Here is a 19,195-nt window from a genome sequence, read left to right on the forward strand (position 1 = left end):
GATGTAACTCTGTGAGATGAATGAACAGAACACTAAGCAGTTTCTCAGAAAGCTTCTTTCCAGATATCATCTGAGGATATTTCCTTTTTCACCACAGCCCTCTATGAGCTTCCAAATATCACTTTGCAATTCCACAAAAACTGTCTTAGCGAAAGGCTTCTTGAGGGGAAAGCTGTAACTCTGTGAGATGATTTCACAGAACACAAAGAAGTTTCTCAGAAAGCTTCTTTCTCTTTATTATCGGAGGATATTTCCTTTGCCGCTATAGTCTTCAAATGATCCGAAATATCTGTTCTCAGATTCCACAGTAATAAGGCTAGCAAAAAGATCCACGAAATACAGATGTAACTCTGTGAGATGAATGAACAGAACACTAAGCAGTTTCTCAGAAAGCTTCTTTCCAGATTTCATCTGAGGATATTTCCTTTTGCACCATAGCCCTCTATGGGCTTCCAAATATCACTTTGCCAATTCCACAAGAACTGTCTTAGCGAAAGGCTTCCTGAGTGGAAAGCTGTAACTCTGTGGGATGATTTCACAGAACACAAAGAAGTTTCTCAGAAAGCTTCTTTCTCTTTGTTTTTTGAGGATATTTCCTTTGACCCTATAGTCTTCAAAGGGATCCGATATATCTGTTCTCAGATTTCACAGAAATAAGGCTAGCAAAGAGATCCACGAAACACAGATGTAAATCTGTGAGTCGAAGTCACACATCACAGAGCAGTTTATTCCACATTTCATCTGAGGATATTTCCTTTTTCACCATAGCCCTCTATGGCCCTCTAATATCATTTTGCCAATTAGACAAGAACTCTCTTAGCAAAAGGCTTCTTGAGAGGAAAGCTGTAACTGTGTGAGATGATTTCACAGAACACAAAGAAGTTTCTCAGAAAGCTTCTTTCTCTTCGTTATCGGAGGATATTTCCTTTGGCCCTATAGTCTTCAAAGGGATCCGAATTATCTGTTCTCAGATTCCACAGAAATAATGCTAGCAAAGAGATCCATGAAATACAGATGTAACTCTGTGAGTGGAAGTCACACATCACAGAGCAGTTTCTCAGAAAGCTTCTTTCCAGATTTCATCTGAGGATATTTCCCTTTTCACCATAGCCCTCTAAGGGCTTCCAAATATCACTTTGCCAATTCCACAAGAACTGTCTTAGCGAAAGGCTTCTTGAGGGGAAGGCGGTAACTCTGTGAGATGATTTCACAGAACACAAAGAAGTTTCTCAGAAAGCTTCTTTCTCTTTGTTATCGGAGAATATTTCCTTTGGCACTATAGTCTTCAAAGGGATCTGAAATATCTGTTCTCTGAATCCACAGAAATAAGGCTAGCAAAGAGATCCACGACATACAGATGTAACTCTGTGAGATGAATGAACAAAACACTAAGCAATTTCTCAGAAAGCTTCTTTCCAGATTTCATCTGAGGATATTTCCTTTTTCACCATAGCCCTCCAAGGGCTTCCAAATATCACTTTGCCAATTCCACGAGAACTGTCTTAGCGAAAGACTTCTTGAGGGGAAAGCTGTAACTCTGTGAGATGATTTCACAGAACACAAAAAAGTTTCTCAGAAAGCTTCTTTCTCTTTGTTATCGGAGGATATTTCCTTTGGCCCTGTAGTCTTCAAAGGGATCCGAAATATCTGTTCTCAGATTCCACAGAAATAAGGCTGGCAAAGAGATCCACGAAATGCAGATGTAACTCTGTGAGATGAATGAACAGAACACTAAGCAGTTTCTCAGAAAGCTTCTTTCCAGATTTCATCTGAGGATATTTCCTTTTTCACCATAGCCCTCTATGAGCTTCCAAATATCACTTTGCAATTCCACAAAAACTGTCTTAGCGAAAGGCTTCTTGAGGGGAAAGCTGTAACTCTGTGAGATGATTTCACAGAACACAAGGAAGTTTCTCAGAAAGCTTCTTTCTCTTTGTTATCGGAGGATATTTCCTTTGCCGCTATAGTCTTCAAATGATCCGAAATATCTGTTCTGAGATTCCACAGAAATAAGGCTAGCAAAGAGATCCACGAAATTCAGATGTAAGTCTGTGAGATAAATGAACAGAACACTAAGCAGTTTCTCAGAAAGCTTCTTTCCAGATTTCATCTGAGGATATTTCCTTTTTCTCCATAGCCCTCTATGGGATTCCAAATATCACTTTGCCAATTCCAAAAGAACTGTCTTAGCGAAAGGCTTCTTGAGGGGAAAGCTGTAACTCTGTGAGATGATTTCACAAAACACAAAGAAGTTTCTCACAAACCTTCTTTCTCATTGTTATCGGAGGATATATCCTTTGGCCCTATACTCTTCAAAGGGATCCGAAATATCTGTTCTCAGATTCCACAGAAATAAGGCTAGCAAAGAGATCCACGAAATACACATGTAAGTCTGTGAGTTGAATTAACAGAACACTAAGCAGTTTCTCAGAAAGCTTCTTTCCAGATTTCATCTGAGGATATTTCCTTTTTCACCATTGCCCTCTATGGGCTTCCAAATATCACTTTGCCAATTCCACAAGAACTGTCTTAGCGAAAGGCTTCCTGAGGGGAAAGCTGTAACTCTGTGAGATGATTTCAGAGAACACAAAGAAGTTTCTCAGAAAGCTTCTTTGTCTTTATATCGGAGGATATTTCCTTTGGCCCTATAGTCTTCAAAGGGATCCGAAATATCTGTTCTCAGATTCCACAGAATTAAGGCTAGCAAAGAGATCCACAAAATACAGATGTAACTCTGTAAGTTGAAGTCACACATCACAGAGCAGTTTCTCAGAAAGCTTCTTTCCAGATTTCATCTGAGGATATTTCCTTTTTCAACGTTGACCTCTATGGGCCTCCAAATATCATTTTGCCAATTCCACAAGAACTGTCTTAGCAAAAGGCTTCTTGAGAGGAAAGCTGTAACTCTGTGAGATGATTTCACAGAACACAAAGAAGTTTCTCAGAAAGCTTCTTTCTCTTTGTTGTCGGAGGATATTTCCTTTGGCCCTATAGTCTTCAAAGGGATCCGAAATATCTGTTCTCAGATTCCACAGAAATAATGCTAGCAAAGAGATCCACGAAATACAGATGTAACTCTGTGAGTGGAAGTCACACATCACAGAGCAGTTTCTCAGAAAGCTTCTTTCCAGATTTCATCTGAGGATATTTCCTTTTTAACCATAGCCCTCTATGGGCTTCCAAATATCACTTTGCCAATTCCACAAGAACTGTCTTAGCCAAAGGCTTCTTGAGGGGAAAGCTGTAACTCCGTGAGATGATTTCACAGAAGACAAAGAAGTTTCTCAGAAGGCTTCTTTCTCTTTGTTATCGGAGGATATTTCCTTTGGCCATATAGTCTTCAAAGGGAACCGAAATATCAGTTCTCAGATTCCACAGAAATAAGGCTAGCAAAGAGATCCACGAAATACAGATATAACTCTGTGAGATGAATGAACAGAACACTAAGCAGCTTCTCAGAAACCTTCTTTCCAATTTCATCTGACGATATTTCCTTTTTCAACATAGCCCTCTAAGGGCTTCCAAATATCACTTTGCCAATTCCACAAAAACTGTCTTAGCGAATGGCTTCTTGAGGGGAATGATGTAACTCTGTGAGATGATTTCACAGAACACAAAGAAGTTTCTCACAAAGTTTCTTTCTCTTTGTTATCGGAGGATATTTCGTTTGGCTCTATAGTCTTCAAAGGATCCGAAATATCTGTGCTCAGATTCCACAGAAATAAGGCTAGAAAAGAAATCCACGAAATACAGATGTAACCCTGTGAGATAAATGAACAGAACACTAAACAGTTTCTCCGAAAGCTTCTTTCCAGTTTTCATCTGAGGATATTTCCTTTTTCACCATAGCCCTCTATGGGCTTCCAAATATCACTTTGCCAATTCCACAAGAACTGTCTTAGCGAAAGGCTTCTTGAGGTGAAAGCTGTAACTCTGTGAGATGATTTCACGGAACACAAAGAAGTTTTTCAGAAAGCTTCTTTCTCTTTGTTATCGGAGGATATTTCCTTTGGCCCTATAGTCTTCAAAGGGATCCGAAATATCTGTTCTCAGATTCCACAGTAATAAGGCTAGCAAAAAGATCCACGAAATACAGATGTAACTCTGTGAGTGGAAGTCACACATCACAGAGCAGTTTCTCAGAAAGCTTCTTTCCAAATTTCATCTGAGGATATTTCCTTTTGCACCATAGCCCTCTAAGGGCTTCCAAATATCACTTTGCCAATTCCACAAAAACTGTCTTAGGGAAAGGCTTCTTGAGGGGAAAGCTGTAACTCTGTGAGATGATTTCACAGAACACAAAGAAGTTTCTCACAAAGCTTCTTTCTCTTCGTTATCGGAGGATATTTAATTTGGCCGTTTAGTATTCAAATGGATCCGAAATATCTGTTCTCAGATACCACAGAAATAAGGCTAGCAAAGAGATCCACGAAATACAGATGTAACTCTGTGAGTGGAAGTCACACATCACAGAGCAGTTTCTCAGAAAACTTCTTTCCAGATTTCATCTGAGGATATTTCCTTTTTCACCATAGCCTTCTATAAGATTTCAAATATCACTTTGCCAATTCCACAAGAACTGTCTTAGCGAAAGGCTTCTTGAAGGGAAAGCTGTAACTCTGTGAGATGATTTCACAGAACACAAAGAAGTTTCTCAGAAAGCTTCTTTCTCTTCCTTGTCGGAGGATATTTAATTTTTCCCTATACTCTTCAAAGGGATCCGAAATATCTGTTCTCAGATACCACAGAAATAAGGCTAGCAAAGAGATCCACGAAATACAGATGTAACTCTGTGAGTGGAAGTCACACAACACAGAGCTGTTTCTCAGAAGGTTCTTTCCAGATTTCATCTGAGGATATTTCCTTTTTCACCATAGCCCTCTATGGGCTTCCAAATATCACTTTGCCAATTCCACAAGAACTGTCTTAGCGAAAGGCTTCCTGAGTGGCAAGCTGTAACTCTGTGAGATGATTTCACAGAACACAAAGAAGTTTCTCAGAAAGCTTCTTTCTCTTTGTTTTTTGAGGATATTTCCTTTGACCCTATAGTCTTCAAAGGGATCCGATATATCTGTTCTCAGATTCCACAGAAATAAGGGTAGCAAAGAGATCCACGAAACACAGATGTAAATCTGTGAGTGGAAGTCACACATCACAGAGCAGTTTATTCCAGATTTCATCTGAGGATATTTCCTTTTTCACCATAGCCCTCTATGGCCCTCTAATATCATTTTGCCAATTCCACAAGAACTCTCTTAGCAAAGGGCTTCTTGAGAGGAAAGCTGTAACTCTGTGAGATGATTTCACAGAACACAAAGAAGTTTCTCAGAAAGCTTCTTTCTCTTTGTTATCGGAGGATATTTCCTTAGGCCCTACAGTCTTCAAAGGGATCCGAAATATCTGTTCTCAGATTCCACAGAAATAAGGCTAGCAAAGAGATCCACGAAATACAGATGTAACTCTGTGAGTGGAAGTCACACATCACAGAGCAGTTTCTCAGAAAGCTTCTTTCCAGATTTCATCTGAGGATATTTCCTTTTTCACCACAGGCCTCTATGGGCTTCTAAATATCACTTTGCCAATTCCACAAGAACTGTCTTAGCCAAAGGCTTCTTGAGGGGAAAGCTGTAACGCTGTGAGATGATTTCACAGTACACAAAGAAGTATCTCAGAAAGCTTCTTTCTCTTTGTTATCGGAGGATATTTCCTTTGGCCCTATAGTTTTCAAAGGGATCCGAAATACCTGTTCTCAGATTCCACAGAAATAAGGCAAGCAAAGAGATCCACGAAATACAGTTGTAACTCTGTGAGTTTAAGTCACACATCACAGAGCAGTTTCTCAGAAAGCTTCTTTCCAGATTTCATCTGAGAATATTTCCTTTTGCATCATAGCCCTCTATGGGCTTCCAAATATCACCTTGCCAATTCCACAAGAACTGTCTTAGCGAAGGGCTTCTTGAGGGGAAAGCTGTAACTCTGTGAGATGATTTCAGAGAACACAAAGAAGTTTCTCACAAAGCTTCTTTCTCTTTGTTATCGGAGGATATTTCCTTTGGCCCTAGAGTCTTCAAAGGATCCGAAATATCTGTTCTCAGATTCCACAGAAATAAGCCTAGCAAAGAAATCCACGAAATACAGATGTAACTCTGTGAGACGAATGAACAGAACACTAAACAGTTTCTCAGAAAGCTTCTTTCCAGTTTTCATCTGAGGATATTTCCTTTTTCACCATAGCCCTCTAGGGGCTTCCAAATAACACTTTGCCAATTCCACAAGAACTGTCTTAGCGAAAGGCTTCTTGAGGTGAAAGCTGTAACTCTGTGAGATGATTTCACAGAACACAAAGAAGTTTCTCAGAAAGCTTCTTTCTCTTCGTTATCGGAGGATATTTAATATGGCCCTATACTCTTCAAAGGGATCCGAAATATCTGTTCTCAGATACCACAGAAATAAGGCTAGCAAAGAGATCCACGAAATACAGATGTAACTCTGTGAGTGGAAGTCACACATCACAGAGCAGTTTCTCAGAAAGCTTCTTTCCAGATTTCATCTGAGGATATTAACTTTTTCAACATAGCCCTCTAAGGGCTTCCAAATATCACTTTGCCAATTCCACAAGAACTGTCTTAGCGAAAGGCTTCTTGAGGGGAAGGCTGTAACTCTGTGAGATGATTTCACAGAACACAAAGAAGTTTTTCAGAAAGCTTCTTTCTCTTTGTTATCGGAGAATATTTCCTTTGGCCCTATAGACGTCAAAGGGATCCGAAATATCTGTTCTCTGAATCCACAGAAATAAGGCTAGCAAAGAGATCCACGAGATACAGATGTAACTCTGTGAGATGAATGAACAAAACACTAAGAAATTTCTCAGAAAGCTTCTTTCCAGATTTCATCTGAGGATATTTCCTTTTTCACCATAGCCCTCTATGGGCTTCCAAATATCACTTTGCCAATTCCACGAGAACTGTCTTAGCGAAAGGCTTCTTGAGGGGAAAGCTGTAACTCTGTGAGATGATTTCACAGAACACAAAAAAGTTTCTCAGAAAGCTTCTTTCTCTTTGTTATCGGAGGATATTTCCTTTGGCCCTATAGTCTACAAAGGGATCCGAAATATCTGCTCTCAGATTCCACAGAAATAAGGCTAGAAAAGAGATCCACGAAATACAGATGTAAGTCTGTGAGATAAATGAACAGAACACTAAGCAGTTTCTCAGAAAGCTTCTTTCCAGATTTCATCTGAGGATATTTCCTTTTTCTCCATAGCCCTCTATGGGATTCAAAATATCACTTTGCCAATTCCAAAAGAACTGTCTTAGCGAACGGCTTCTTGAGGGGAAAGCTGTAACTCTGTGAGATGATTTCACAAAACACAAAGAAGTTTCTCACAAACCTTCTTTCTCTTTGTTATCGGAGGATATATCCTTTGGCCCTATACTCTTCAAAGGGATCCGAAATATCTGTTCTCAGATTCCACAGAAATAAGGCTAGCAAAGAGATCCACGAAATACACATGTAAGTCTGTGAGATGAATTAACAGAACACTAAGCAGTTTCTCAGAAAGCTTCTTTCCAGATTTCATCTGAGGATATTTCCTTTTTCACCATTGCCCTCTATGGGCTTCCAAATATCACTTTGCCAATTCCACAAGAACTGTCTTAGCGAAAGTCTTCCTGAGGGGAAAGCTGTAACTCTGTGAGATGATTTCAGAGAACACAAAGAAGTTTCTCAGAAAGCTTCTTTCTCTTTGTATCAGAGGATATTTCCTTTGGCCCTATAGTCTTCAAAGGGATCCGAAATATCTGTTCTCAGATTCCACAGAAATAATGCTAGCAAAGAGATCCATGAAATACAGATGTAACTCTGTGAGTGGAAGTCACACATCACAGAGCAGTTTCTCAGAAAGCTTCTTTCCAGATTTCATCTGAGGATATTTCCTTTTTCACCATAGTCCTCTACGGGCTTCCAAATATCACTTTGCCAATTCCACAAGAACTGTTTTAGCCAAAGGCTTCTAGAGGGGAAAGCTGTAACTCCGTGAGATGATTTCACAGAACATAAAGAACTTTCTCAGAAAGCTTCTTTCTCTTTGTTATCGTAGGATATTTCCTTTGGCCATATAGTCTTCAAAGGGAACCGAAATATCAGTTCTCAGATTCCACAGAAATAAGGCTAGCAAAGAGATCCACGAAATACAGATATAACTCTGTGAGATGAATGAACAGAACACTAAGCAGCTTCTCAGAAACCTTCTTTCCAATTTCATCTGACGATATTTCCTTTTTCAACATAGCCCTCTAAGGGCTTCCAAATATCACTTTGCCAATTCCACAAAAACTGTCTTAGCGAATGGCTTCTTGAGGGGAAAGATGTAACTCTGTGAGATGATTTCACAGAACACAAAGAAGTTTCTCACAAAGTTTCTTTCTCTTTGTTTTCGGAGGATATTTCGTTTGGCTCTATAGTCTTCAATGGATCCGAAATATCTGTGCTCAGATTCCACAGAAATAAGGCCAGCAAAGAAATCCACGAAATACAGATGTGACCCTGTGAGATAAATGAACAGAACACTAAACAGTTTCTCCGAAAGCTTCTTTCCAGTTTTCATCTGAGGATATTTCCTTTTTCACCATAGCCCTCTATGGGCTTCCAAATATCACTTTGCCAATTTCACATGAACTGTCTTAGCGAAAGGCTTTTGAAGGGAAATCTGTAACTCTGTGAGATGATTTCACCGAACACAAAGAAGTTTCTCACAAAGCTTCTTTCTCTTCGTTATCGGAGGATATTTCCTGTGGCCCTATAGTCTTCAAAGGGAACCGAATTATCTGTTCTCAGATTCCACAAAAATAAGGCTAGCAAAGAGATCCACGAAATACAGATGTAACTCTGTGAGTGGAAGTCACACATCACAGAGCAGTTTCCCAGAACGCTTCTTTCCAGATTTCATCTGAGGATATTTCCTTTTTCACCATAGCCCTCTATGGCCTTCCAAATATCACTTTGCCAATTCCACAAGAACTGTCTTAGCGAAAGGCTTCTTGAGGGGAAAGCTGTAACTCTGTGAGATGATTTCACAGAACACAAAGAAGTTTCTCAGAAAGCTCTTCCTCTTTGTTATCGGAGGATATTTCCTTTGGCCCTATAGTCTTCAAAGGATCCGAAATATCTGTGCTCAGATTCCACAGAAATAAGGCTAGCAAAGAAATCCACGAAATACAGATGTAACTCTGTGAGATGAATGAACAGAACACTAAGCAGTTTCTCAGAAAGCTTCTTTCCAGTTTTCATCTGAGGATATTTCCTTTTTCACCATAGCCCTCTATGGGCTTCCAAATATCACTTTGCCAATTCCACAAGAACTGTCTTTGCGAAAGGCTTCTTGAGGTGAAAGCTGCAACTCTGTGAGATGATTTCACAGAACACAAAGAAGTTTTTCAGAAAGCTTCCTTCTCTTTGTTATCAGAGGATATTTCCTTTGGCCCTATAGTCTTCAAAGGGATCCGAAATATCTGTTCTCAGATTCCACAGTAATAAGGCTAGCAAAAAGATCCACGAAATACAGATGTAACTCTCTGAGTGGAAGTCACACATCACCGAGCAGTTTCTCAGAAAGCTGCTTTCCAGATTTCATCTGAGGATATTTCCTTTTGCACCATAGCCCTCTATGGCCTTCCAAATATCACTTTGCCAATTCCACAAGAACTGTCTTAGGGAAAGGCTTCTTGAGGGGAAAGCTGTAACTCTGTGAGATGATTTCACAGAACACAAAGAAGTTTCTCAGAAAGCTTCTTTCTCTTCGTTATCGGAGGATATTTAATTTGGCCCTATACTCCTCAAAGGGATCCGAAATATCTGTTCTCAGATACCACAGAAATAAGGCTAGCAAAGAGATCCACGAAATACAGATGTAACTCTGTGAGTGGAAGTCACACATCACAGAGCTGTTTCTCAGAAAGCTTCTTTCCAGATTTCATCTGAGGATATTTCCTTTTTCACCATAGCCCTCTATGGGCTTCCAAATATCACTTTGCCAATTCCACAAGAACTGTCTTAGCGAAAGGCTTCCTGAGTGGCCAGCTGTAACTCTGTGAGATGATTTCACAGAACACAAAGAAGTTTCTCAGAAAGCTTCTTTCTCTTTGTTTTTTGAGGATATTTCCTTTGACCCTATAGTCTTCAAAGGGAACCGAATTATCTGTTCTCAGATTCCACAGAAATAAGGGTAGCAAAGAGATCCTCGAAACACAGATGTAAATCTGTGATTGGAAGTCACACATCACAGAGCAGTTTATTCAAGATTTCATCTGAGGATATTTCCTTTTTCACCATAGCCCTCTATGGCCCTCTAATATCATTTTGCCAATTCCACAAGAACTCTCTTAGCAAAAGGCTTCTTGAGAGGAAAGCTGTAACTCTGTGAGATGATTTCACAGAACACGAAGAAGTTTCTCAGAAAGCTTCTTTCTCTTTGTTATCGGAGGATATTTCCTTTGGCCCTATAGTCTTCAAAGGGATCCGAAATATCTGTTCTCAGATTCCACAGAAATAAGGCTAGCAAAGAGATCCACGAAATACAGATGTAACTCTGTGAGTGGAAGTCACACATCAAGGAGCAGTTTCTCAGAAATCTTCTTTCCAGATTTCATCTGAGGATATTTCCTTTTTCACCATAGCCCTCAATGGGCTTCTAAATATCACTTTGCCAATTCCACAAGAACTGTCTTAGCGAAAGGCTTCTTGAGGGGAAAGCTGTAACTCTGTGAGATGATTTCACAGTATACAAAGAAGTATCTCAGAAAGCTTCTTTCTCTTTGTTATCGGAGGATATTTCCTTTGGCCCTATAGTTTTCAAAGGGATCCGAAATACCTGTTCTCAGATTCCACAGAAATAAGGCAAGTAAAGAGATCCACGAAATACAGTTGTAACTCTGTGAGTTTAAGTCACACATCACAGAGCAGTTTCTCAGAAAGCTTCTTTCCAGATTTCATCTGAGAATATTTCCTTTTGCATCATAGCCCTCTATGGCCTTCCAAATATCACTTTGCCAATTCCACAAGAACTGTCTTAGCGAAAGGGTTCTTGAGGGGAAAGCTTTAACTCTGTGAGATGATTTCACAGAACACAAAGAAGTTTCTCAGAAAGCTCTTCCTCTTTGTTATCGGAGGATATTTCCTTTGGCCCTAGAGTCTTCAAAGGATCCGAAATATCTGTTCTCAGATTCCACAGAAATAAGGCTAGCAAAGAAATCCACGAAATACAGATGTAACTCTGTGAGACGAATGAACAGAACACTAAACAGTTTCTCAGAAAGCTTCTTTCCAGTTTTCATCTGAGGATATTTCCTTTTTCACCATAGCCCTCTATGGGCTTCCAAATATCACTTTGCCAATTCCACAAGAACTGTCTTAGCGAAAGGCTTCTTGAGGTGAAAGCTGTATCTCTGTGAGATGATTTCACAAAACACAAAGAAGTTTCTCACAAAGCTTCTTTCTCTATGTTTTCGGAGTTTATTTCCTTTGGCCCTATAGTTTTCAAAGGGATCCGAAATATCTGTTCTCAGATTCCACAGAAATAAGGCTAGCAAAGAGATCCAAGAAATACAGATGTAACTCTGTGAGGTGAATTAACAGAACACTAAGCAGTTTCTCAGAAAGCTTATTTCCAGATTTCATCTGAGGATATTTCCTTTTTCACCATAGCCCTCTAAGGGCTTGCAAATATCACCTGGCCAATTCCACAAGAACTGTCTTAACGAAAGGCTTCTTGAGGGGAAAGCTGTAACTCTATGAGGTGATTTCACAGAACACAAAAAAGTTTCTCACAAAGCTCCTTTCTCTTTTTTATCGGAGGATATTTCCTTTGGCTCTATAGTCTTCAAAGGATCCGAAATATCTGTTTTCAGATTCCACAGAAATAAGGCTAGCAAAGAGATGCACGAAATACAGTTGTAACTCTGTGAGATGAATGAACAGAACACTAAGCAGTTTCTCAGAAAGCTTCTTTCCAGTTTTCATCTGAGGATATTTCCTTTTTCATCATAGGCTCTATGGTCTTCCAAATATCACTTTGCCAATTCCACCAGAACTGTCTTAGCGAAAGGCTTCTTGAGGGGAAAGCTGTAACTCCGTGAGATGATTTCACAGAACACAAAGAAGTTTCTCTGAAAGCTTCTTTCTCTTTGTTATTGGAGGATATTTCTTTTGGCCCTATAGTCTTCAAAGGGATCCGAAATATCTGTTCTCAGATTCCACAGAAATAAGGCTAGTAAAGAGATGCACGAAATACAGATGTAACCCTGTGATGGAAGTCACATATCACAGAGCAGTTTCTCAGAAAGCTTCTTTCGAGATTTCATCTGAGGATATTTCCTTTTTCACCCTAGCCCTCTATGGGCTTCCAAATATCACTTTGCCAATTCCTCAAGATCTGTCTTAGCCAAAGGCTTCTTGAGGGGAAATCTGTAACTCTGTGAGATGATTTCACAGAACACAAAGAAGTTTCTCACAAAGCTTCTTTCTCTTCGTTATCGGAGGATATTTCCTTTGGCCCTATAGTCTTCAAAGGGATCCGAAATATCTGCTCTCAGATTCCACAGAAATAAGGCTAGAAAAGAGATCCACGAAATACAGATGTTACTCTGTGAGTGGAAGTCACACATCACAGAGCAGTTTCTCAGAAAGCTTCTTTCCAGATTTCATCTGAGGATATTTCCTTTTTCACCTTAGCCCTCTAAGGGCTTCCAAATATCACTTTGCCAATTCCACAAGAACTGTCTTAGCGAAAGGCTTCTTGAGGGGAAGGCGGTAACTCTGTGAGATGATTTCACAGAACACAAAGAAGTTTCTCAGAAAGCTTCTTTCTCTTTGTTATCGGAGAATATTTCCTTTGGCCCTATAATCTTCAAAGGGATCCGAAATATCTGTTCTCTGAATCCACAGAAATAAGGCTAGCAAAGAGATCCCCGACATACAGATGTAAGTCTGTGAGATGAATGCACAAAACACTAAGCAATTTCTCAGAAAGCTTCTTTCCAGATTTCATCTGAGGATATTTCCTTTTTCACCATAGCCCTCTAAGGGCTTCCAAATATCACTTTGCCAATTCCACAAGAACTGTCTTAGCGAAAGGCTTCTTGAGGGGAACGCTGTAACTCTGTGAGATGATTTCACAGAACACGAAAAAGTTTCTCAGAAAGCTTCTTTCTCTTTGTTATCGGAGGATATTTCCTTTGGCCCTATAGTCTTCAAAGGGATCCGAAATATCTGTTCTCAGATTCCACAGAAATAAGGCTGGCGAAGAGATCCACGAAATACAGATGTAACTCTGTGAGATGAATGCACAGAACACTAAGCAGTTTCTCAGAAAGCTTCTTTCCAGATTTCATCTGAGGATATTTCCTTTTTCACCATAGCCCTCTATGAGCTTCCAAATATCACTTTGCCAATTCCACAAGAACTGTCTTAGCGAAAGGCTTCCTGAGGGGAAAGCTGTAACTCTGTGAGATGATTTCACAGAACACAAAGAAGTTTCTCAGAAAGCTTCTTTCTCTTTGTTATCGGAGGATATTTCCTTTGCCGCTAGAGTCTTCAAATGATCCGAAATATCTGTTCTCAGATTCCACAGAAATAAGGCTAGCAAAGAGATCCACTAAATACAGATATAAGTCTGTGAGATGAATGAACAGGACACTAAGCAGTTTCTTAGAAAGCTTCTTTCCAGATTTCATCTGAGGATATTTCCCTTTCTCCATAGCCCTCTATGGGATTCCAAATATCACTTTGCCAATTCCAAAAGAACTGTCTTAGCGAAAGGCTTCTTGAGGGGAAAGCTGTAACTCTGTGAGATGATTTCACAGAACACAAAGAAGTTTCTCACAAACCTTCTTTCTCTTTGTTATCGGAGGATATATCCTTTGGCCCTATACACTTCAAAGGGATCCGAAATATCTGTTCTCAGATTCCACAGAAATAATGCTAGTAAAGAGATCCACGAAATACAGATGTAACTCTGTGAATGGAAGTCACACATCACAGAGCAGTTTCTCAGAAAGTTTCTTTCCAGATTTCATCTGAGGATATTTCTTTTTCACCATAGCCCTCTAAGGGCTTCCAAATATCACTTTGCCAATTCCACAAGAACTGTCTTAGCGAAAGGCTTCTTGAGGGGAAAGCTGTAACTCTGTGAGATGATTTCAGAGAACACAAAGAAGTTTCTCAGAAAGCTTCTTTCTCTTTGTATCGGAGGATATTTTCTTTGGCCCTATAGTCTTCAAAGGGATCCGAAATATCTGTTCTCAGATTCCACAGAATTAAGGCTAGCAAAGAGATCCACAAAATACAGATGTAACTCTGTGAGTTGAAGTCACACATCACAGAGCAGTTTCTCAGAAAGCTTCTTTCCAGATTTCATCTGAGGATATTTCCTTTTTCAACGTTGACCTCTATGGGCCTCCAAATATCATTTTGCCAATTCCACAAGAACTGTCTTAGCAAAAGGCTTCTTGAGAGGAAACCTGTAACTCTGTGAGATGATTTCACAGAACACAAAGAAGTTTCTCAGAAAGCTTCTTTCTCTTCGTTATCGGAGGATATTTAATTTGGCCCTATACTCCTCAAAGGGATCCGAAATATCTGTTCTCAGATACCACAGAAATAAGGCTAGCAAAGAGATCCACGAAATACAGATGTAACTCTGTGAGTGGAAGTCACACATCACAGAGCTGTTTCTCAGAAAGCTTCTTTCCAGATTTCATCTGAGGATATTTCCTTTTTCACCATAGCCCTCTATGGGCTTCCAAATATCACTTTGCCAATTCCACAAGAACTGTCTTAGCGAAAGGCTTCCTGAGTGGCCAGCTGTAACTCTGTGAGATGATTTCACAGAACACAAAGAAGTTTCTCAGAAAGCTTCTTTCTCTTTGTTTTTTGAGGATATTTCCTTTGACCCTATAGTCTTCAAAGGGAACCGAATTATCTGTTCTCAGATTCCACAGAAATAAGGGTAGCAAAGAGATCCTCGAAACACAGATGTAAATCTGTGATTGGAAGTCACACATCACAGAGCAGTTTATTCAAGATTTCATCTGAGGATATTTCCTTTTTCACCATAGCCCTCTATGGCCCTCTAATATCATTTTGCCAATTCCACAAGAACTCTCTTAGCAAAAGGCTTCTTGAGAGGAAAGCTGTAACTCTGTGAGATGATTTCACAGAACACGAAGAAGTTTCTCAGAAAGCTTCTTTCTCTTTGTTATCGGAGGATATTTCCTTTGGCCCTATAGTCTTCAAAGGGATCCGAAATATCTGTTCTCAGATTCCACAGAAATAAGGCTAGCAAAGAGATCCACGAAATACAGATGTAACTCTGTGAGTGGAAGTCACACATCAAGGAGCAGTTTCTCAGAAATCTTCTTTCCAGATTTCATCTGAGGATATTTCCTTTTTCACCATAGCCCTCAATGGGCTTCTAAATATCACTTTGCCAATTCCACAAGAACTGTCTTAGCGAAAGGCTTCTTGAGGGGAAAGCTGTAACTCTGTGAGATGATTTCACAGTATACAAAGAAGTATCTCAGAAAGCTTCTTTCTCTTTGTTATCGGAGGATATTTCCTTTGGCCCTATAGTTTTCAAAGGGATCCGAAATACCTGTTCTCAGATTCCACAGAAATAAGGCAAGTAAAGAGATCCACGAAATACAGTTGTAACTCTGTGAGTTTAAGTCACACATCACAGAGCAGTTTCTCAGAAAGCTTCTTTCCAGATTTCATCTGAGAATATTTCCTTTTGCATCATAGCCCTCTATGGCCTTCCAAATATCACTTTGCCAATTCCACAAGAACTGTCTTAGCGAAAGGGTTCTTGAGGGGAAAGCTTTAACTCTGTGAGATGATTTCACAGAACACAAAGAAGTTTCTCAGAAAGCTCTTCCTCTTTGTTATCGGAGGATATTTCCTTTGGCCCTAGAGTCTTCAAAGGATCCGAAATATCTGTTCTCAGATTCCACAGAAATAAGGCTAGCAAAGAAATCCACGAAATACAGATGTAACTCTGTGAGACGAATGAACAGAACACTAAACAGTTTCTCAGAAAGCTTCTTTCCAGTTTTCATCTGAGGATATTTCCTTTTTCACCATAGCCCTCTATGGGCTTCCAAATATCACTTTGCCAATTCCACAAGAACTGTCTTAGCGAAAGGCTTCTTGAGGTGAAAGCTGTATCTCTGTGAGATGATTTCACAAAACACAAAGAAGTTTCTCACAAAGCTTCTTTCTCTATGTTTTCGGAGTTTATTTCCTTTGGCCCTATAGTTTTCAAAGGGATCCGAAATATCTGTTCTCAGATTCCACAGAAATAAGGCTAGCAAAGAGATCCAAGAAATACAGATGTAACTCTGTGAGGTGAATTAACAGAACACTAAGCAGTTTCTCAGAAAGCTTATTTCCAGATTTCATCTGAGGATATTTCCTTTTTCACCATAGCCCTCTAAGGGCTTGCAAATATCACCTGGCCAATTCCACAAGAACTGTCTTAACGAAAGGCTTCTTGAGGGGAAAGCTGTAACTCTATGAGGTGATTTCACAGAACACAAAAAAGTTTCTCACAAAGCTCCTTTCTCTTTTTTATCGGAGGATATTTCCTTTGGCTCTATAGTCTTCAAAGGATCCGAAATATCTGTTTTCAGATTCCACAGAAATAAGGCTAGCAAAGAGATGCACGAAATACAGTTGTAACTCTGTGAGATGAATGAACAGAACACTAAGCAGTTTCTCAGAAAGCTTCTTTCCAGTTTTCATCTGAGGATATTTCCTTTTTCATCATAGGCTCTATGGTCTTCCAAATATCACTTTGCCAATTCCACCAGAACTGTCTTAGCGAAAGGCTTCTTGAGGGGAAAGCTGTAACTCCGTGAGATGATTTCACAGAACACAAAGAAGTTTCTCTGAAAGCTTCTTTCTCTTTGTTATTGGAGGATATTTCTTTTGGCCCTATAGTCTTCAAAGGGATCCGAAATATCTGTTCTCAGATTCCACAGAAATAAGGCTAGTAAAGAGATGCACGAAATACAGATGTAACCCTGTGATGGAAGTCACATATCACAGAGCAGTTTCTCAGAAAGCTTCTTTCGAGATTTCATCTGAGGATATTTCCTTTTTCACCCTAGCCCTCTATGGGCTTCCAAATATCACTTTGCCAATTCCTCAAGATCTGTCTTAGCCAAAGGCTTCTTGAGGGGAAATCTGTAACTCTGTGAGATGATTTCACAGAACACAAAGAAGTTTCTCACAAAGCTTCTTTCTCTTCGTTATCGGAGGATATTTCCTTTGGCCCTATAGTCTTCAAAGGGATCCGAAATATCTGCTCTCAGATTCCACAGAAATAAGGCTAGAAAAGAGATCCACGAAATACAGATGTTACTCTGTGAGTGGAAGTCACACATCACAGAGCAGTTTCTCAGAAAGCTTCTTTCCAGATTTCATCTGAGGATATTTCCTTTTTCACCTTAGCCCTCTAAGGGCTTCCAAATATCACTTTGCCAATTCCACAAGAACTGTCTTAGCGAAAGGCTTCTTGAGGGGAAGGCGGTAACTCTGTGAGATGATTTCACAGAACACAAAGAAGTTTCTCAGAAAGCTTCTTTCTCTTTGTTATCGGAGAATATTTCCTTTGGCCCTATAATCTTCAAAGGGATCCGAAATATCTGTTCTCTGAATCCACAGAAATAAGGCTAGCAAAGAGATCCCCGACATACAGATGTAAGTCTGTGAGATGAATGCACAAAACACTAAGCAATTTCTCAGAAAGCTTCTTTCCAGATTTCATCTGAGGATATTTCCTTTTTCACCATAGCCCTCTAAGGGCTTCCAAATATCACTTTGCCAATTCCACAAGAACTGTCTTAGCGAAAGGCTTCTTGAGGGGAACGCTGTAACTCTGTGAGATGATTTCACAGAACACGAAAAAGTTTCTCAGAAAGCTTCTTTCTCTTTGTTATCGGAGGATATTTCCTTTGGCCCTATAGTCTTCAAAGGGATCCGAAATATCTGTTCTCAGATTCCACAGAAATAAGGCTGGCGAAGAGATCCACGAAATACAGATGTAACTCTGTGAGATGAATGCACAGAACACTAAGCAGTTTCTCAGAAAGCTTCTTTCCAGATTTCATCTGAGGATATTTCCTTTTTCACCATAGCCCTCTATGAGCTTCCAAATATCACTTTGCCAATTCCACAAGAACTGTCTTAGCGAAAGGCTTCCTGAGGGGAAAGCTGTAACTCTGTGAGATGATTTCACAGAACACAAAGAAGTTTCTCAGAAAGCTTCTTTCTCTTTGTTATCGGAGGATATTTCCTTTGCCGCTAGAGTCTTCAAATGATCCGAAATATCTGTTCTCAGATTCCACAGAAATAAGGCTAGCAAAGAGATCCACTAAATACAGATATAAGTCTGTGAGATGAATGAACAGGACACTAAGCAGTTTCTTAGAAAGCTTCTTTCCAGATTTCATCTGAGGATATTTCCCTTTCTCCATAGCCCTCTATGGGATTCCAAATATCACTTTGCCAATTCCAAAAGAACTGTCTTAGCGAAAGGCTTCTTGAGGGGAAAGCTGTAACTCTGTGAGATGATTTCACAGAACACAAAGAAGTTTCTCACAAACCTTCTTTCTCTTTGTTATCGGAGGATATATCCTTTGGCCCTATACACTTCAAAGGGATCCGAAATATCTGTTCTCAGATTCCACAGAAATAATGCTAGTAAAGAGATCCACGAAATACAGATGTAACTCTGTGAATGGAAGTCACACATCACAGAGCAGTTTCTCAGAAAGTTTCTTTCCAGATTTCATCTGAGGATATTTCTTTTTCACCATAGCCCTCTAAGGGCTTCCAAATATCACTTTGCCAATTCCACAAGAACTGTCTTAGCGAAAGGCTTCTTGAGGGGAAAGCTGTAACTCTGTGAGATGATTTCAGAGAACACAAAGAAGTTTCTCAGAAAGCTTCTTTCTCTTTGTATCGGAGGATATTTTCTTTGGCCCTATAGTCTTCAAAGGGATCCGAAATATCTGTTCTCAGATTCCACAGAATTAAGGCTAGCAAAGAGATCCACAAAATACAGATGTAACTCTGTGAGTTGAAGTCACACATCACAGAGCAGTTTCTCAGAAAGCTTCTTTCCAGATTTCATCTGAGG

Source organism: Macaca fascicularis, chromosome 8 (assembly GCF_037993035.2).
Source record: "Macaca fascicularis isolate 582-1 chromosome 8, T2T-MFA8v1.1".
Taxonomy (NCBI): domain Eukaryota; kingdom Metazoa; phylum Chordata; class Mammalia; order Primates; family Cercopithecidae; genus Macaca; species Macaca fascicularis.